The sequence below is a fragment of the Castanea sativa genome, chromosome 4 (genome assembly GCF_040712315.1).
Source record: "Castanea sativa cultivar Marrone di Chiusa Pesio chromosome 4, ASM4071231v1".
NCBI lineage: Eukaryota > Viridiplantae > Streptophyta > Magnoliopsida > Fagales > Fagaceae > Castanea > Castanea sativa.
In genome coordinates, this window is record NC_134016.1 from 41,309,222 (window position 1) to 41,324,656 (window position 15,435).

The window sequence follows — 15,435 nt, forward strand, 5'->3', positions numbered from 1 at the left end:
TGGTTCATCAAGTAATAAAGTCTCACATTGATTAATAATGATAAGATTAAGTAGTTAATATAACTAGTATGGGGGGGGGGGGGAGGGAACTTGATTCCGGGCCGAGGACTAAAGGCCCAAAAGGTCATACTTAAAGAGATGGGCCAGGCCCATCAATGTGGATAGAAGTTAGAGCGTTTGAAGGGTAAAGGGTAACTCACTAGAACAATTCTCGTGGAGATTAGAGTTAGCCAACAATACTGAAACTCATATATGAGGTAATAAGGATGAATAGCCTTTAGGCAGAAAAGAATGGGGCCGCTGGTCACTGTTATGCTTTTAAATCCGCAATGCTGCTCCCACCAGATTCGCTTTGGGAAACATCCTGAAAGGATAAGGATCGCAGGAACAGTCACTTCCGCATTAATGAGAGGTTCTCTACCTAATCCCTTCCACATTGAATGCATATGAGACAACTTGAATTGTGCAGACACCTCTAAAAGTATTATTTTATGATGAAAGGGGGGGTAAAACAAAGGGGGGATGTGACAAGTATCCCAAAAAAAAAATTGGCTAGAAGCAGGCCAGTTGGGGAGATAAGGGAAGAAGAAATACCTATAAAAGGGGAGGAGGCTGCAACAAAGTAGGGTTGGGAAATATTAAGAGAAAAACCCGGGGAAGAACGAGAGAGAGAGAGAGAACCATCCTGTATTTTTCTTTTCTTACTCCTTACACCTCGGTATAACAATTTGGACATCCTAGAACTTCTCATTTTTACCTCTACTTTCTTAATCAGTTGTTTGAGCCTTCGATTGTGAGATTTTTACCTTATATGTATAATAAATAAATTGTGCAAGTCAGTTACCTAGACATTTTTATATACTTGTTTGTTTGGGTTTCTTTCCGCCATAACTAGTATGTAACTTGTACTTACACATGAGAATAATAAATTGTAGTGGTGCTATTGATGCTATTTTGAGTTATTAAAAATATAAGATATTAGTATGACCAAGATATTTGGAAGCAGGGGCGGAGTCAGGGGAGGTTGAGAGGGGGCAAGTGCCCCCTCTGACCTTGCCCAAAATTTTCCTTTTTTATGTGTGTAGCAGTAAAAGGTAGAGATTTAATTGAAATCATGATATATAGTGCGTGAGTAATTGAGCTGCATTGAAAACCCTTTTAGACGCACGTTTCAAAATAAAATTGTAAAGTGCAGAACCATAGTAAGCAACCAGGTACATCCTTTTTTCTTGGTGTGTATATATATCTCCCTATCTTTTTGAAAAGTCAAACTTAATTGATATATCATATATTTTCATATATTTTTTTACTTTATCAATATTTTTTAAAGTTCAAATTAAAAAAAAGAAAAACAATGATAAAAAAAAACTTAAATAAAGAAGAAAAAAAAGTCTTAATTGAAGAGACGAAAATACCACCCAAAATTTTTTTTCCTTTCAAAACTATTAAGCAATATTTGGAAACAATTACATGACAAATTCCATAATTTAATATTATTTTAAAATTAAACTCTAAAAATGTAGTTGCACAAATAGCTATTATGTGGTTTAAAATTGTTATAATCTAATCATATTAAGTTTAACAAAAACTGTATGTTAGATTGATTGATATATTAAAAATCATTATATAATCCTATAAAAAATCATTATATGAGAATTGTAAGGACAAAAAATCAAGCACAGCCCCAAAAGCCCAATGTAGATTTAGTAATTCAAGGCCAAAACCAAAGAATTTATAAAGAGGGAACACAACAACAAAGGACAGTGGCATCCAGAGGATTTTACTTAAACAAAAAATACTTGTCCTCAGATTTTTCTCGAGGAAGGACTTCTTACACTCAATTGTCAATATTCTCTCTATGTTGTCCCTATTCTCTCTGTCTTCTCCACCAAAAGGAAAAACTGTCCCTATTCCTTGTCACCTTCATCCCTATTTATACTCCTTGCCTTTGTTATCTTGACCCTTCATCTTTCACCTAACTATATTCTTTTGTTGACACTTGTACATTTTCTTGTAGAAGATAATGGAAAGAAGCTCCTTAGCTGTGATTTGCACTGTTCAGGTCACCTCCACATTAATGCAACTGATAAAGCTGGTGTTCCTTATTTAATGCGGCCAGAAAGCTTGGTGCAGAGCATTCAATGCGGTGTTCATAGCTACCAACCCTCAAACCCGATATTATCACCAATTTACCCCTGTGCTTCTCTAGGCAATCACACCTCTACATCCTTGGGTTCTCGGGTTCTTGACTTTCATCATAATTACCATCTCCTTTGTTTTTTAAGCTTCATCTTTGGTCCTCGGGTCTTCATCCTTGGTCCTCGGGTCCCCACAAGAATTATTAATGAAATTTTAACTAAGTAAAAAATTACAATACAACTTGGAATTATATTAAAAAAAAAACTAATAAAATATACACAATATAATGATATGCAATGATTTTAGGGGATCTTTCAATATTGAATGATCACTTACTACTCATATTACTGGCATTTAATTCTCAAGTTTGGTTAATATTTTGTATATATGATGCATGTGTTGTATGCTACATACACAATGTATTTGTTTATGGAGGCACATGTATATTAATTATTGTGGGGTATAAAAATTCTAGTAAGATAACTGTGCCACGTGTCATACCCATGGATGAGGAGGACCATTATCCTGCCAAGGAGGCCATGACCTCGGACTGTAAGGTCACGTCAGCAACACATTATCAGAGGAGGACGTATCGTACCAAAAGAGTTTCGGAGAAGGGGCTAGCACTGGCGTGACTGAAAAGTTGGTGGCTGCCATCACATTTAATACATCCCACCAAACCTCCTAGTTGCATTTATGTGGAGAAGACCCTGAACATTGTTGCCTTGGCTGCCGCAACTCACTGGAGGATTGGGCCTAGATGGCCAACAAATGGAGGGCCAAGATCGTCTAAGAAGGGCTATATAATGTAAGGAACTTTCTAGGGACAAGGGATCATAAAAGGAGGAAAGGGAGAAAAATATTGTTGCATTACGATAACCAAAACCCAAAAGAATTGTATATATATATATATAGGATTTAGTCTTCTCAGACTTTGCCGAGGACGATTTACTTTGGGCAAACCAATTGTATTCTCGTTTTCCTCTCATCTGAGCTTACCATAGTTATCTTTTGATTTTTTAGAGCCTAGTTTTTCAGCTCACTCTCTACAAAATTCATTGTATTGGATTTTTGGGCCCAAAAATCATTTTTTCTTCAGGTTGGTTCCAAGTCAGCCCATACAGTTATAAATTTTGCCTCCCCTAAGGTCAAATTTTGGCTCGGCCACTGTTTGGAAGTATTAAAATAGTTTTTGTTTGCAATTTTCATTATATTAGTTATGTCAAGTTTCTCATTACATTGCTATTACTTATATAATTTTGAAAATCACTATTAGATACTACATATATAATATCAATTCTAATAATTGTACGTGAAATTCTATTGAATACAAAACAAAATTAAAAAAAAAAATTGGTCCAATAATACCTCCTAAATTGAATGAGAATACGTGCATAGGATCATTCAACTAATTACAATTTTTTAAATTCAAGATCTTTGCATACAAAATATCTGAATAGAAATAGTATAAAAAATTTGCTCATTAATTTAGAAAAAAAAGCTAAAATCTAAACAATTTAATTTTTATGGATAGCTAACAAAATTACAATTTTTTTGGTTCAAGATCTTCGCATACAAATTTTTTGAATAAAAATAGTAAAAAATATACTCATTAGTTTAGAAAAAAAAAATAACAGCAAAATTCTAAATAATTTAATTTTTATAGAAAGCTAACAAAAACAAAATTCAATTTTGATTCAACTTGAATTTTCTCTAAACTTTGGTAATATATATATTACCTAGTTTGTAATGGACTATAAATAGTCATGGTATATTACATAAATGACTTACTTATAAATTTGAATTATTTTTAGCTACACAAAAAAATAGCTCATAAATATAAAATCATTCAAACTCTGCTTCCTCTAATTTTATATATAGAGTTAGATATAAGATTATATTTTTTTAATTGTTTATTTATATTGGATTCCTTGTTTTCTACACTGAATAACTCACTTGATACAAAAATTTTTAAAGCTTAGATTAGATGAGAAATGTCTATACTGAATTAACTCACTTGACATAAAAATTTAAAAGTTTAGATTAGATACGAAACATGGCACAAAATTAAAATCTAATTGAATTCCAATTTGAAATATAATTAGATTTTCTCTCAGTTTTGACTATTAATATATGTGTATATGCGCGCGCGCACGCGTGTATAGATTTTTAGTTATACAAAAAAAGGCTCACAAATATAAAATCATTCGAAATTATGTTTTTTATAGTTAATTTATATTGGACTCCTTGTTTTCTACACTAAATTAACTTATTTGGCATAAATTTTATTTTAAAAAAAACTTAGATTAGATAGGACACATGATGCAAAATTAAACTCTAATTAAAATCCAATTTTTATACTAAATTAACTTACTTGGCACAAAATTTTAAAAATTTAAATTAGATTGAACATGTAGCGCAAAATTAGACTCTAATGGAATTTAAATTTGAAATATAATTTTATTTTTTCTCAGTTTTACTTATATATATATATATATATATATATATATATATATATATATATATATATATGAGTCCGAATTTGATAAGGATGGAGTGTAAAATCCATATTTTACACCATTAGCTTTTTATTTAAAACTCAATACATCTTATTATACCTAATAACACTACATCAATTTTTTACTTAAAACATGAAATATGGTATTTATTAAAACATTATCATATGTGATCAGATGTATTTATGTTTTGGTAATATGATGATGTATCATATCCTTATTGGAGGGTGTTAACCAAAGAGTTTACATCAAGTCCTTACAGAAAGAGATTTGAGCCAGGTTAAGGATTTGCCCAACGATCAATGAAAGCTCAACATTGCAACCTATAATTATTGAATAAAAAACTAGGTTTTACAAAAAATGAAAGATTGCATTTTAACAAACTCTTTGATTTTGTACATTAAAAAGGAAATTATTGCTAAATTTAATATATAATTAATTATAGATCAATTTAATGATACAAAAGAATTTCAAGTTCCATTTTAAATATATCCTATATGACTAAATTAAAATATATTAGAAATAATTATTCACTTATTTGTATCTTTATTTTGTATATATTTAATGGATAGTAGTTTTATTTTTCATTTATTTATTTTTTATATAATAAAAAAATTGAGCTTGCAAGTGTAGTCACTGTTCCTAACTCACTTAAACCTTTTTTTTTTTTTTTCATGTATTAATTGAGTTTTAATAAATTTCTTATTCTTGAATGATCAAATTTTGTTGTCAATGTTTTAGCCCCTTAAACAAATTCCTGGATATATGTATATCGAAAAGTTCTATCAAGTTTCAATATGTGTTGAAAACTTGAAATACTGAAATGTCATTTCATGAGTCCTCTTTTTTTTTTTTTTGGTAAGTATTTCATGAGTCCTCTTGGACATCTTCTAAAGCTCGTTTTATATTATGCACCCTACTTTAGTTCAATGGAAATATGTACAATGCCAGTGTATATATCTTGGTTGCTTTATACAAATGTCAACACTCAAATCTCAATAGTATAGCCAGTAAAGTACAGGATATCCAACTTAATTAATATACAACAGCTACAGATCATAGTTATAATATAAATAGATAATACCACTAGAACTGTAGCATTCATACATTCAGACCATTCCTTTCTGCTCTTTTTCATTGTTAATACGAGCAATATTAATGACCTCTTCAAATCTTACGTGAGCAAGCTTACATGCTGCAGAAGTTGGGTGCAGAAACAGCCCTTCTGCTGCAAATTAATGATTCCTTGTATATATTATTAGATATGGGATTAATAATGCTAGCTCTTTGTTAGATTAATAATATTGCGACAGTTCTAGCTAGAGAAGCTTATTACGCTTTGTTTGGTATAAAATATATCCCACTGTTCCACTTGTAGGATATTTTATTCACTTCTTTGTAATAATCATCCAAGTCTACGCCTTTTTCATCAAGCAAAATATGAACTGTCACTAATTTATCTATAAAACTTAGAATGAAAAAGAAAAAGAAAAAAATAGAGATGGTCTCAATTAGTTGTCTGATAATACATATCTTTGTCGGTTGCAGCCTTTTGAAAACTAACTAGACAACTAGTTCTTGAGCCTGCACAATTTGTACAACCTTGAGTTTTTGAAAGAATATTTAACTGGTGATCGTGGCCTCAAATTCTAGGTGGTTGGCTAATCACATTAAGCGTGAAAACATTTGCAGATTTCAATTTACTATTAATTGTCGAGATTCGGTGGGTCTGTAAGAGACATCAAGAACAAGAAGATGGGTTGTTACTTAGCATGGTATATTTGGTCCTGACACTGTCTTCATTGGGGTTTGTCTTCTAGCTCGTGCAACAGACACTTGATTTGAAGGGGAATAATTTTTACATTACCAACTTTAACAAGCAACCTTCTTATCACACTGTAACAAAAAATGTATGGCTTGCTTCACTTCACAACAATGGAATAATTGTATAAAATTGATGGTAATAATTTTATATAAGGAATAACCTTCCTCGGGCAAGGAGTGTCATTTTATATATATATATATATATATATATATATATATATATATATATATATATATATATATATCATATTCGTCGCAACTTGGAACATTTACTTATTTAAATTTGGGGAACTCAAATTAATAATCATATGTTAGTTGGAAATGTTCCATGAGTAATCACATTGATATGCAAAGAAGTATGTTATAACTAGGAAAAAACAGTTGGTGCCACATCATAGCTGATCAAACTAATAAGGTACCCAAATTAACTGACTATATTGACTTTGTTGATTTAGTAATAGAAGAAGTTATTCACTCTTATACACGGGAAGAGTCCTCGCTCCTCTCATACTCATTATGACAGGAGGTATGAGAGGAGGGAGGACTCCTTTACAAATGAATAATTTTCCCTATAATAGAACATTGTATGAGAAAGCTTTCTAATCAAACAAAGTATAATTAGTGATATGAATATGATCTTTCTATTGACTTTATTAATAACTTAAGTATCAGAATTATGAGATTGATGTCACTCCCATTATTTTCAATTTTTGGCCGGCATTTTATCCATCTGTCAATAATATAACCAAAAGAATAAAATGAATTATGAAAACTCCATTGCCTATATTTGATGTGTATCATTATTGTATCTTACTCTCCATAATAATAATAATAATAATATTACAAGGTGGGCCGGGGAAAGTGTGTGTTATGTTTGGTTGTCATGAAAGTAAGTGAATGAAAATTAAAAAAGAAAAAGAAAAAGGTGAGATGATTTTTTTATTTCATCATTTTTTGATGACGTGGGAGGGAAGGGATTTTATTAAGATGATAATGTAACATTTTAAAATGTCAAATAAATTATTTTTTTATTATAATTAAGTGACATATAAGCATTCCACTAACCATGTTAACAATTTTTTTCCTATTATATAATGATAAGGACAAGAATAAAACACAGTTTAAAGGATTTAGAACTAAATGAAATACTAAATTTGTTGAAGGCCAAAATGAAAATATCCTCAAAGTTGAGAACCAAAAGCATATTTAGAGCTATAATTTATTTAGAGAAAGTAACATCTATTCAATAAGAATTTGTTTAGTATATGATTGCTTTACCCAAAAAGATGAAAGTGCTAACTAGTTTTTTTTTTTTTTTTTTTTTTTGAGAAATAATAAAGTGCTAACTAGTTTATATTAACATAGTTTAGTACTATTTATAACTTTGATAAGAAAATTTTAAAAAACATATATTAGAATTATGTCATAGAAAATGGAGATTTCAAAAGTTTATCACAACGTTAAAATGACATTAGAACATTTAATTTAATTAGAAAGATGTGGGTTCCAATTAGCTCAACTGGTAAAATCTCTGATGGTTGAATAAGAAATTTGGAGTTCAATCCCCGCCTACACCAAAAACTGATTAGTGTCTTGGTCTAATAATAAAAAGCTATAATCAGAAGCGGACGCCATATGTTGAAATTCTCTAAAAAATTAAACTAGAATGATGACAAGGAAATATACCGCCTTTCAAAACTTATCACTTATGTAGAAACAATAGAACAAGTAAACAAAAAGTGAAAATAAAAACTTATTTGATATGATAAATGTGGAATAGTTAGACAGTTGAAAATGCTCATCTTATGAAAAAAAATGAAGTTAATAACATTTGATATAAATTCATATTTTTATCAAGATGTTCTAGATTTTTTGAATAATTATTGTAGGGGGCTAAATTAACGATTAAGCCCAAATAGTGGGTAATTGGATTAGGAATGGGAAGCACTATACAATTAATTTGTAGAGGTGGATGATCAAGGTCAACACATCGATCTCTTATAACCACAGGTTTGTAATTAAAGAAAATAGATTAACAAAGATAACAATACAAATAAGGAATTATGTCAGAAAAAGAGAAATTCTTATTTAAGTTCTTCCTCGGGCAGGCCGAGGAACAACTATTCTTTAGGAATGCACTTCTCTGTTTTACAAGGGTCACTTTATAGCTACTTGGATTGTATCTCAGCCTTCCACTTGAAGGGCCGTTGATTTCTCTTTAGATACTTGTCCCATCATTGCCTTGCTGGTAGCGATAGGGTAGGCTGCAGCCTGTGGGGCATTGTTCAGGAGTCATTTTAGAATTAATGTGGTAGGTTGAGTTGGTATAGTGCATTGAATATGGAGGTGATGTGTGTTTTATCTGGAAGTTTCCTCTTGCTCTCACTTTGTATATCACTACGATCCTCCTCAACCATCAACTTTATGGTCTTGACGACATGTTTCCTATCTCCCGAGGAGTGTCTCTTCTTCGAGCTCCTCGGGCGGGTTGTCCTCCTCAGCTTCCATGATCTAATTGCCCTAACTAGGCTGAGCCTGATCTGATAAATAATTGGGCCCAGTTACATCTCTAGTGGATCCCACTTGATGATTCCTTATCTTTAGGCTTCCTCCTCCCACAATTATTATTTGAATACTCTAAATATATCATCTAATAAAGTTTGGTGCAATTATCTATCAATCATTGCCAATTATAATTGCGTGTTACTTTTAAAGGCATATTAAAAAACAAGATGGGGTATTTGATTTGTTGGTAGACAATGCAAAACTTAATTATTAACATAGTGCATGGGACTTTACCTAAATCTTTAGACTTTTTTGTGTCGTCTTGTACGTGTGCATGAGCATATCCAGTTAAAGCTACCTTTGCTTTAAGGCCTTCCCTTGCTTGTGGAATCGAAAAACTCAATACTTTTTGATGCATTCACATAAACTCATAAAAGTACCAATGTCCTTTTCAAATAAAATGCTCCAAATCCCATTCATATTATTGTGTAAAAGTGTACTGCCAATGAAGCTTTTATTGAATTTGGTAGAAGAATATATAAAATCTGAACCACCATATACACAAAGACAATGCCAACTTTTAAAATTATGCTTTCTTTTTGGCCAAATGAGTAAGACAATTCACAACACTAACTTAAATAATAAATAATAAAAGCCAGCTGATTGTTGTTTTAAGTGGAAGGTTTAGAATTTAGATGAGAGGCGGCTTTTCAAACTAATTTTCAATCCTTGAACTACAATTAGCTAATTTTAGTTACAATTATGTGACCCTAGCTAGATAGAATTTGTATGGTAGAACCATATTGGTTTACACAAATATTGAAACACACGATAAAAAAAAACCACTCATAATTGAGAGCATTTAAATCCATAATTAAGTTGAGAGGAAATCAATAAACATTGATTGGAATGTAGTATTCATTGATGATATAAGGAACTAAAATGATTTCACCCAAACTTTGTCCATATAACCTTATCTTATGGTTGTTGTTGTTGATTTTTTAATTTTATTTTAAATTTCCAAAGCAAATATACAAAACAACATATTAGGTGGGAACTTCTCCCAAAAAAAAAAGCATATTAGGTGGAAAGGAGATCTGAGATTCTGAATACCCAGGCCCATGAGAAAAAGAAGAAGTGGGCCATTTAGCAAGGTTGTGGGCTGCAATATTTGCTGAAGAAAGTAATATACATATAGTAAGGTCATTTCAATAATTTCTGTGAAGGAGTTTGCAAATTTTTTGTGTAGTTAAAGTCCAACTTGTTAATATTTGCGAAGCAAAATTATTTGTCTTAAAATTGGTTAGTTTTTGCTTGATTTTTGGTGCTCGTATTTCTCAATGGAATTGCAGGCGTATTGAATTTGGACTGGGCCTCTATTTTCAACCACTTTCATGATATCTTTAGGCCGCTTAGCCATGGTTTGCAGTCAGTAAAGAAATTGGGCTCGGCCTAAGTTAAGAATTAGGATCACGAAGCCCAATCATTACAAATGCTCAAAAGGCCCACACAGACTCGCAGATACAAAATAGCCCAGGCCTGATCACTATACTTGTGTAACCCCACTCCCTCCCCCCAAATAAATAACTTTTTAAATGACATAATAGTTTGTACACTTGGATCAAACCATAAATATTTTCTCAAAAAAAAAAAAAAAATCAAACCATAAAAAGGAGAAATAAAAATTCATATATATTCTAAAAAATGCTATATCCACAATATTTTCACAACAAAATCATAAGTGGCAGCAACCTGATTCTAATGAGATACAAAATCTCTTTGTTTACAATCTTGCTGCTTGCATGAATATTGTCCCTGGTCTCTACAAGTTCGGTTGTGATCCTTGAAGTTTTATGGTGGATCTTTGCTATGGTGCCATTTAGATTTAGACCAAAGTCTGGCAGTCTCAAGTAAAACTTATTTGGCTTGTTACCTAAGGAAAAAAAAAATCCCTTTTTGTTTTCCCAGTCTTTCCAACGTAGATGGCATCATTTGAAATAAAGGTATATAACACTTGGAACTTGAACAGCCTAAAGAATATTTTAAAGCTTCAACTTGAAGATCTTTGCAACCATTAGGTACCATTGGAAGAGGACTTGCAATATTATTGCATGAAGCATGAGAGATTGACTTTTTACCTGGGTGCTGGGTCCAGACTAGCTATACTAAATCAAATAGCTATCATAACAATGTCATGATGAATTGGATTTTAATGATAAACAACTAGGAAATTTAAGGGATTAGTCAGCTCAGGTAATAAGAAGCCATGATTGAACCTACTTAAAGGAGTGTATGCTACACTTTATCCCCATTTCAAATGGAGACGTATATTGGTTGTTCAAATGGGTAGATACTGCTCTATGTGATTGTGGTCACAATTCATGTCCATGTCAAAATCTTCAATATTGGAATGGTCAGCCACAACACCTACCCCTTTCGGCCCTTACCCCCACAACAGTCACACACAGAGTTGTCTAGATTCTGGTTAGTGATCATCACCATTTAAAAATGGACCTATTTTAATATTTAAATTAAATATTGCAAATTTAAATGGGTAATTTGGTGCCCCATGTAATATATAACTATATGGTTAAATATATGAAGTTAAATCCTAGGTTTCGTTTGCTTTGTTATAAAATATTTTCTCACAAACATTTTCAACATTTTGGGGTATATGTTTTGTTGTAAAAACACACACACAAATTAAACTTGTCAAATGTTTTCTGGTTTTTTTTTTTTACTAAAACATTATCCAAACCATGCGCCCCCCTCCTCCTCTCCCCTCTCTTCTCTCTTTCTCACACAGCCCTAGCTCTCCCCTTTCTTCTCTCGATCTTGTAGACTGCTACACTCCTTTCTCTCTTTCTCATGCATAGAGTATGCCTATGGTTAGACAGAAGGCGAGCCGAGGTTAGTGATCTTTTTGTTGGGGTGAGAAGGTGAGGGGCGGTGATCAATCAATTTGACATTGTAAGTGCGAAGAAAGCTTCCAATCTACTGATACTCTATTGTCAATTTGTAATTTTTTTCCTTTCTTACTTTTTTTTTTGGGTTGGATGGGTGTTTTAATTTCGTTGTAATGATTTAAAATATCTTTTAGGTGTTTTCTAGTTTTGTAATGAGTTTTGGTTGTCAATACACATGTTCTGTATATAAAGGAAAATTTCCACATTTTACATCACGTCAAACACCAATAAAATAAATTTTGAAGCATTTTAAGTACTACAACCAAACACCAAAAAATAAAAAAAATTTTCCCTAAAAATGTTTTCATCTGAATATATTTTACCCTAAAAAACATTTTATAACGAAACAAACAAAGTGTTAATTCTATTCCTCTTAAATTTGTAGTCCAAAGAAAAATCTCACCAATCTCACAATGCACTCATTATCATATCATTGAGTTAATTTGAATTAATTCATTGTTTCCAGCATAATCTCCATCAAAGAAGTTTTTATGATAAATGGTAGTATTTTCAACCACCACATTGTAGGTTGGAAGAAGATTCTTCCGAATCAGACTGAAGCTGAACTTTTTCTTACAATGGACAATAAATTCACATCTTACAAGGTTTTGATAGACGTGAAATTATCAATTGGAAACTACCGAAACAAAATGCTATTGGTGTTCCAGTCCAAATCTTTGGCTACATCAACAGAAACTTAGTCCACCAATCAAATTGAATTTTGAGACCCTATAGCTATCTTCCACAAAATGAATCAACACGGCTCTAATATCAAACAAGAAGGAAGTACTCGAAAATCAAAAAAGAGTTTCAGTGGAGATCTGGTAGGTCAAGCTTTGGGGATGGAGTCAACAAGAACACACATACATCCAACACATGCTTAGTATGAAAAGAAAATTAAGGCTCCAGTCAACCTAAAGGTGGTGATGGGACCCTCACCATGTTACGTAGTTTGCTAAAGTCGCAGGACTTTTATTTTGCTTAATCACTGTTATAATCACTCAAATTTCAAAGCATGAATTCTAAATAGTACATATTATATTTTCCTTTTAAACTTTAAGAAGCTGAATACCTATGTAGATTCCTTGCCTGCCTGTCAATAAAGACTCAAATAGAAACACTAAGTACAATGCATATGATCTTTTAGTAAAAAACGGTGAAAGACAATTTCTTTTACCTAGACAAAATACTTACAGTTTATCTCTGGCCAATGTTTAAAGAGGTAACACGTGAAACCTTTTGCAGTTTGAGGAGACTTGATTGACATTAGAACAGCCACAAAGCCAAAGGCATGGAAAAATCTTTCTGTCTAATGTGAATATGAATAGCAACACGTCTTCTAGAACTTCATTTTTCATATGAAAAACATTCGAAGGATTTAGGCAACTAATAATGTAAGATTCAAAGTAGTGAACAAGAGGATCAAGTTATCTTGTTGGCAAGAAAGTGAAAGGAGATTAGCAAAAGAACAAAAGGGTATAGTTTCTAAATCTCTGATTATGATTTTCTTCTTCATGAAAAATATTTCAAAAAAGAAATTCAATAAATTTTATACGTATGACACATGTACGGTGTGAGCCTTCAAATTAAGTTAAACACAATCATGTTTACTCACATGCATATATAAAAAATTAATATCCCCCTAATGTCTAGGGCATACACATGCATCTATATGTATCTACAATGTATGTCTACGAATTTGAATCATTCTAGGTGCGTGCTAGTCAATGCCATCATCAACATCAACATCATCATCTTCATCTTATAATTATTACTAATTACCACAGATTATTTCAAGTAGATCAGGTAAAACAATGAAATAAAACACAGGAAAAGTTGGAGGCACGAAATAGCAAACCCTAGCTCTACAATTAATAGACATGGCCATGGAACACAGTTCCTTATCAGTGAAATTAGGTATACGCTCTTCCAACATTATAATGATCATTATTCATGTACTCAAGAATAAGACATAGAAAAGCATTTATTACATGTCATAAGTGTGAAACACTGAATTTGTCCATAAACATGATTGCACTAACTGTATCTACAGAAAAATCCAGAGAAACCCAACACCAAAATATCTAAAAGAGAAAGAGAGAAAAAGAGAGAGATCAAGAATTTTCCTTTGGGTGATAAACAGTACACATAACCAAATGCAATTATATTGTTTCCATCAATTTTTTTTTTTTTTTTTTGCAAGCAAAGTAAACACAAAACTAAAGGATTAGTAGGACATATTAAAACAGCTAATATGTTTACTTAAAAGATATGAAAATGGCAATAAATCAAAAGCTTATAGAACTTATATGATTTGCTTGATCTAGCAAACAATCGGACCGAGACGCTTGATTCCCCAAGAGCAAGAGTAGTAGGATCCTTTCAAAGAGAAAAGACCCTTCACACTCATGAAAGGTACTAGGGTTTTCAGCTCAGAGAGAAGAAACCCTTGTCATCATCATCGTCTTCGTCATCATCTTTTTCTTCCTCTTCTTCTTCTTCTTCTTGGGTTGTTTGTTTTTTCGGTTTTTGTTGTAGGTGGTGATGGTGGTGAGAAGGTTGGTGGATGAAGATAAAAGAAGTGGGAGTGGTGAGGGGGTAATGATGATGGTGGTGAAGAGTGAGAGAGAAGGGCAAGGGCAAGGAGGAGGGCATGATGATTGCTGTTGGGTGATGCCGTTGAAAGGTTGAAGAAAAATCCAAAGTATTGCGTGCCATCTCTCAGAGAGAGAGAGATAGACTATAATTGAGACCCACTCTCTCTCCTGTGGAAGGAATTATCACGAAACCCATGGTGATAGCTTTTCCATGCCCCCCAGCTCTTGTTTTCACATAAAAGGAAAGAATACATTATTTTTTCTATCAAATAAATAATAAATCAGGTGCAACAGTTTTTTGTGGCCTTGGCTGCAGCACCCAATCACATTGCTGCAAAAGGTGTCACTTGGGAAGTACCTTGCAGCTAAATTTTTTAAAGAAGGTGTGGACACAATTGGTCAGAACCTTGACATGTGTGAAGCTAAGTAATAAGATAAAAAAAGAAAAAGAAAAAGTAAATACATGCAAAGATGATTATTTACCAACTACAATAGCATATATTATCAAGTAATGACAATAATTTTAAAAGAATAAATATAGGTAAAATCATAAAAGCCACGTTATTTCAATTACAACATTTCATAAAATATGGTTGTTTGTGTAAATTCATTATTCTTTATATACATGTTTAGCAATATATATATATATATATATATATATATATATATATATTTATATATTCTTTATATACATATATGCTTGCTTTAGTTTTAATTTTTTAATTGAGTACAGTAAAAGGCTGTTTGAGATTGTATATGGAGTTGATGAAATGCTTGAACTTTATTGGGTTAAGGTAAAGTTGGAATTTGGCAGGCACAATGTTATAAGTTTAACTAGAATAAGAAATATAGAATGACAGAGGAATCATAGAGCAGAGAAATTAATGA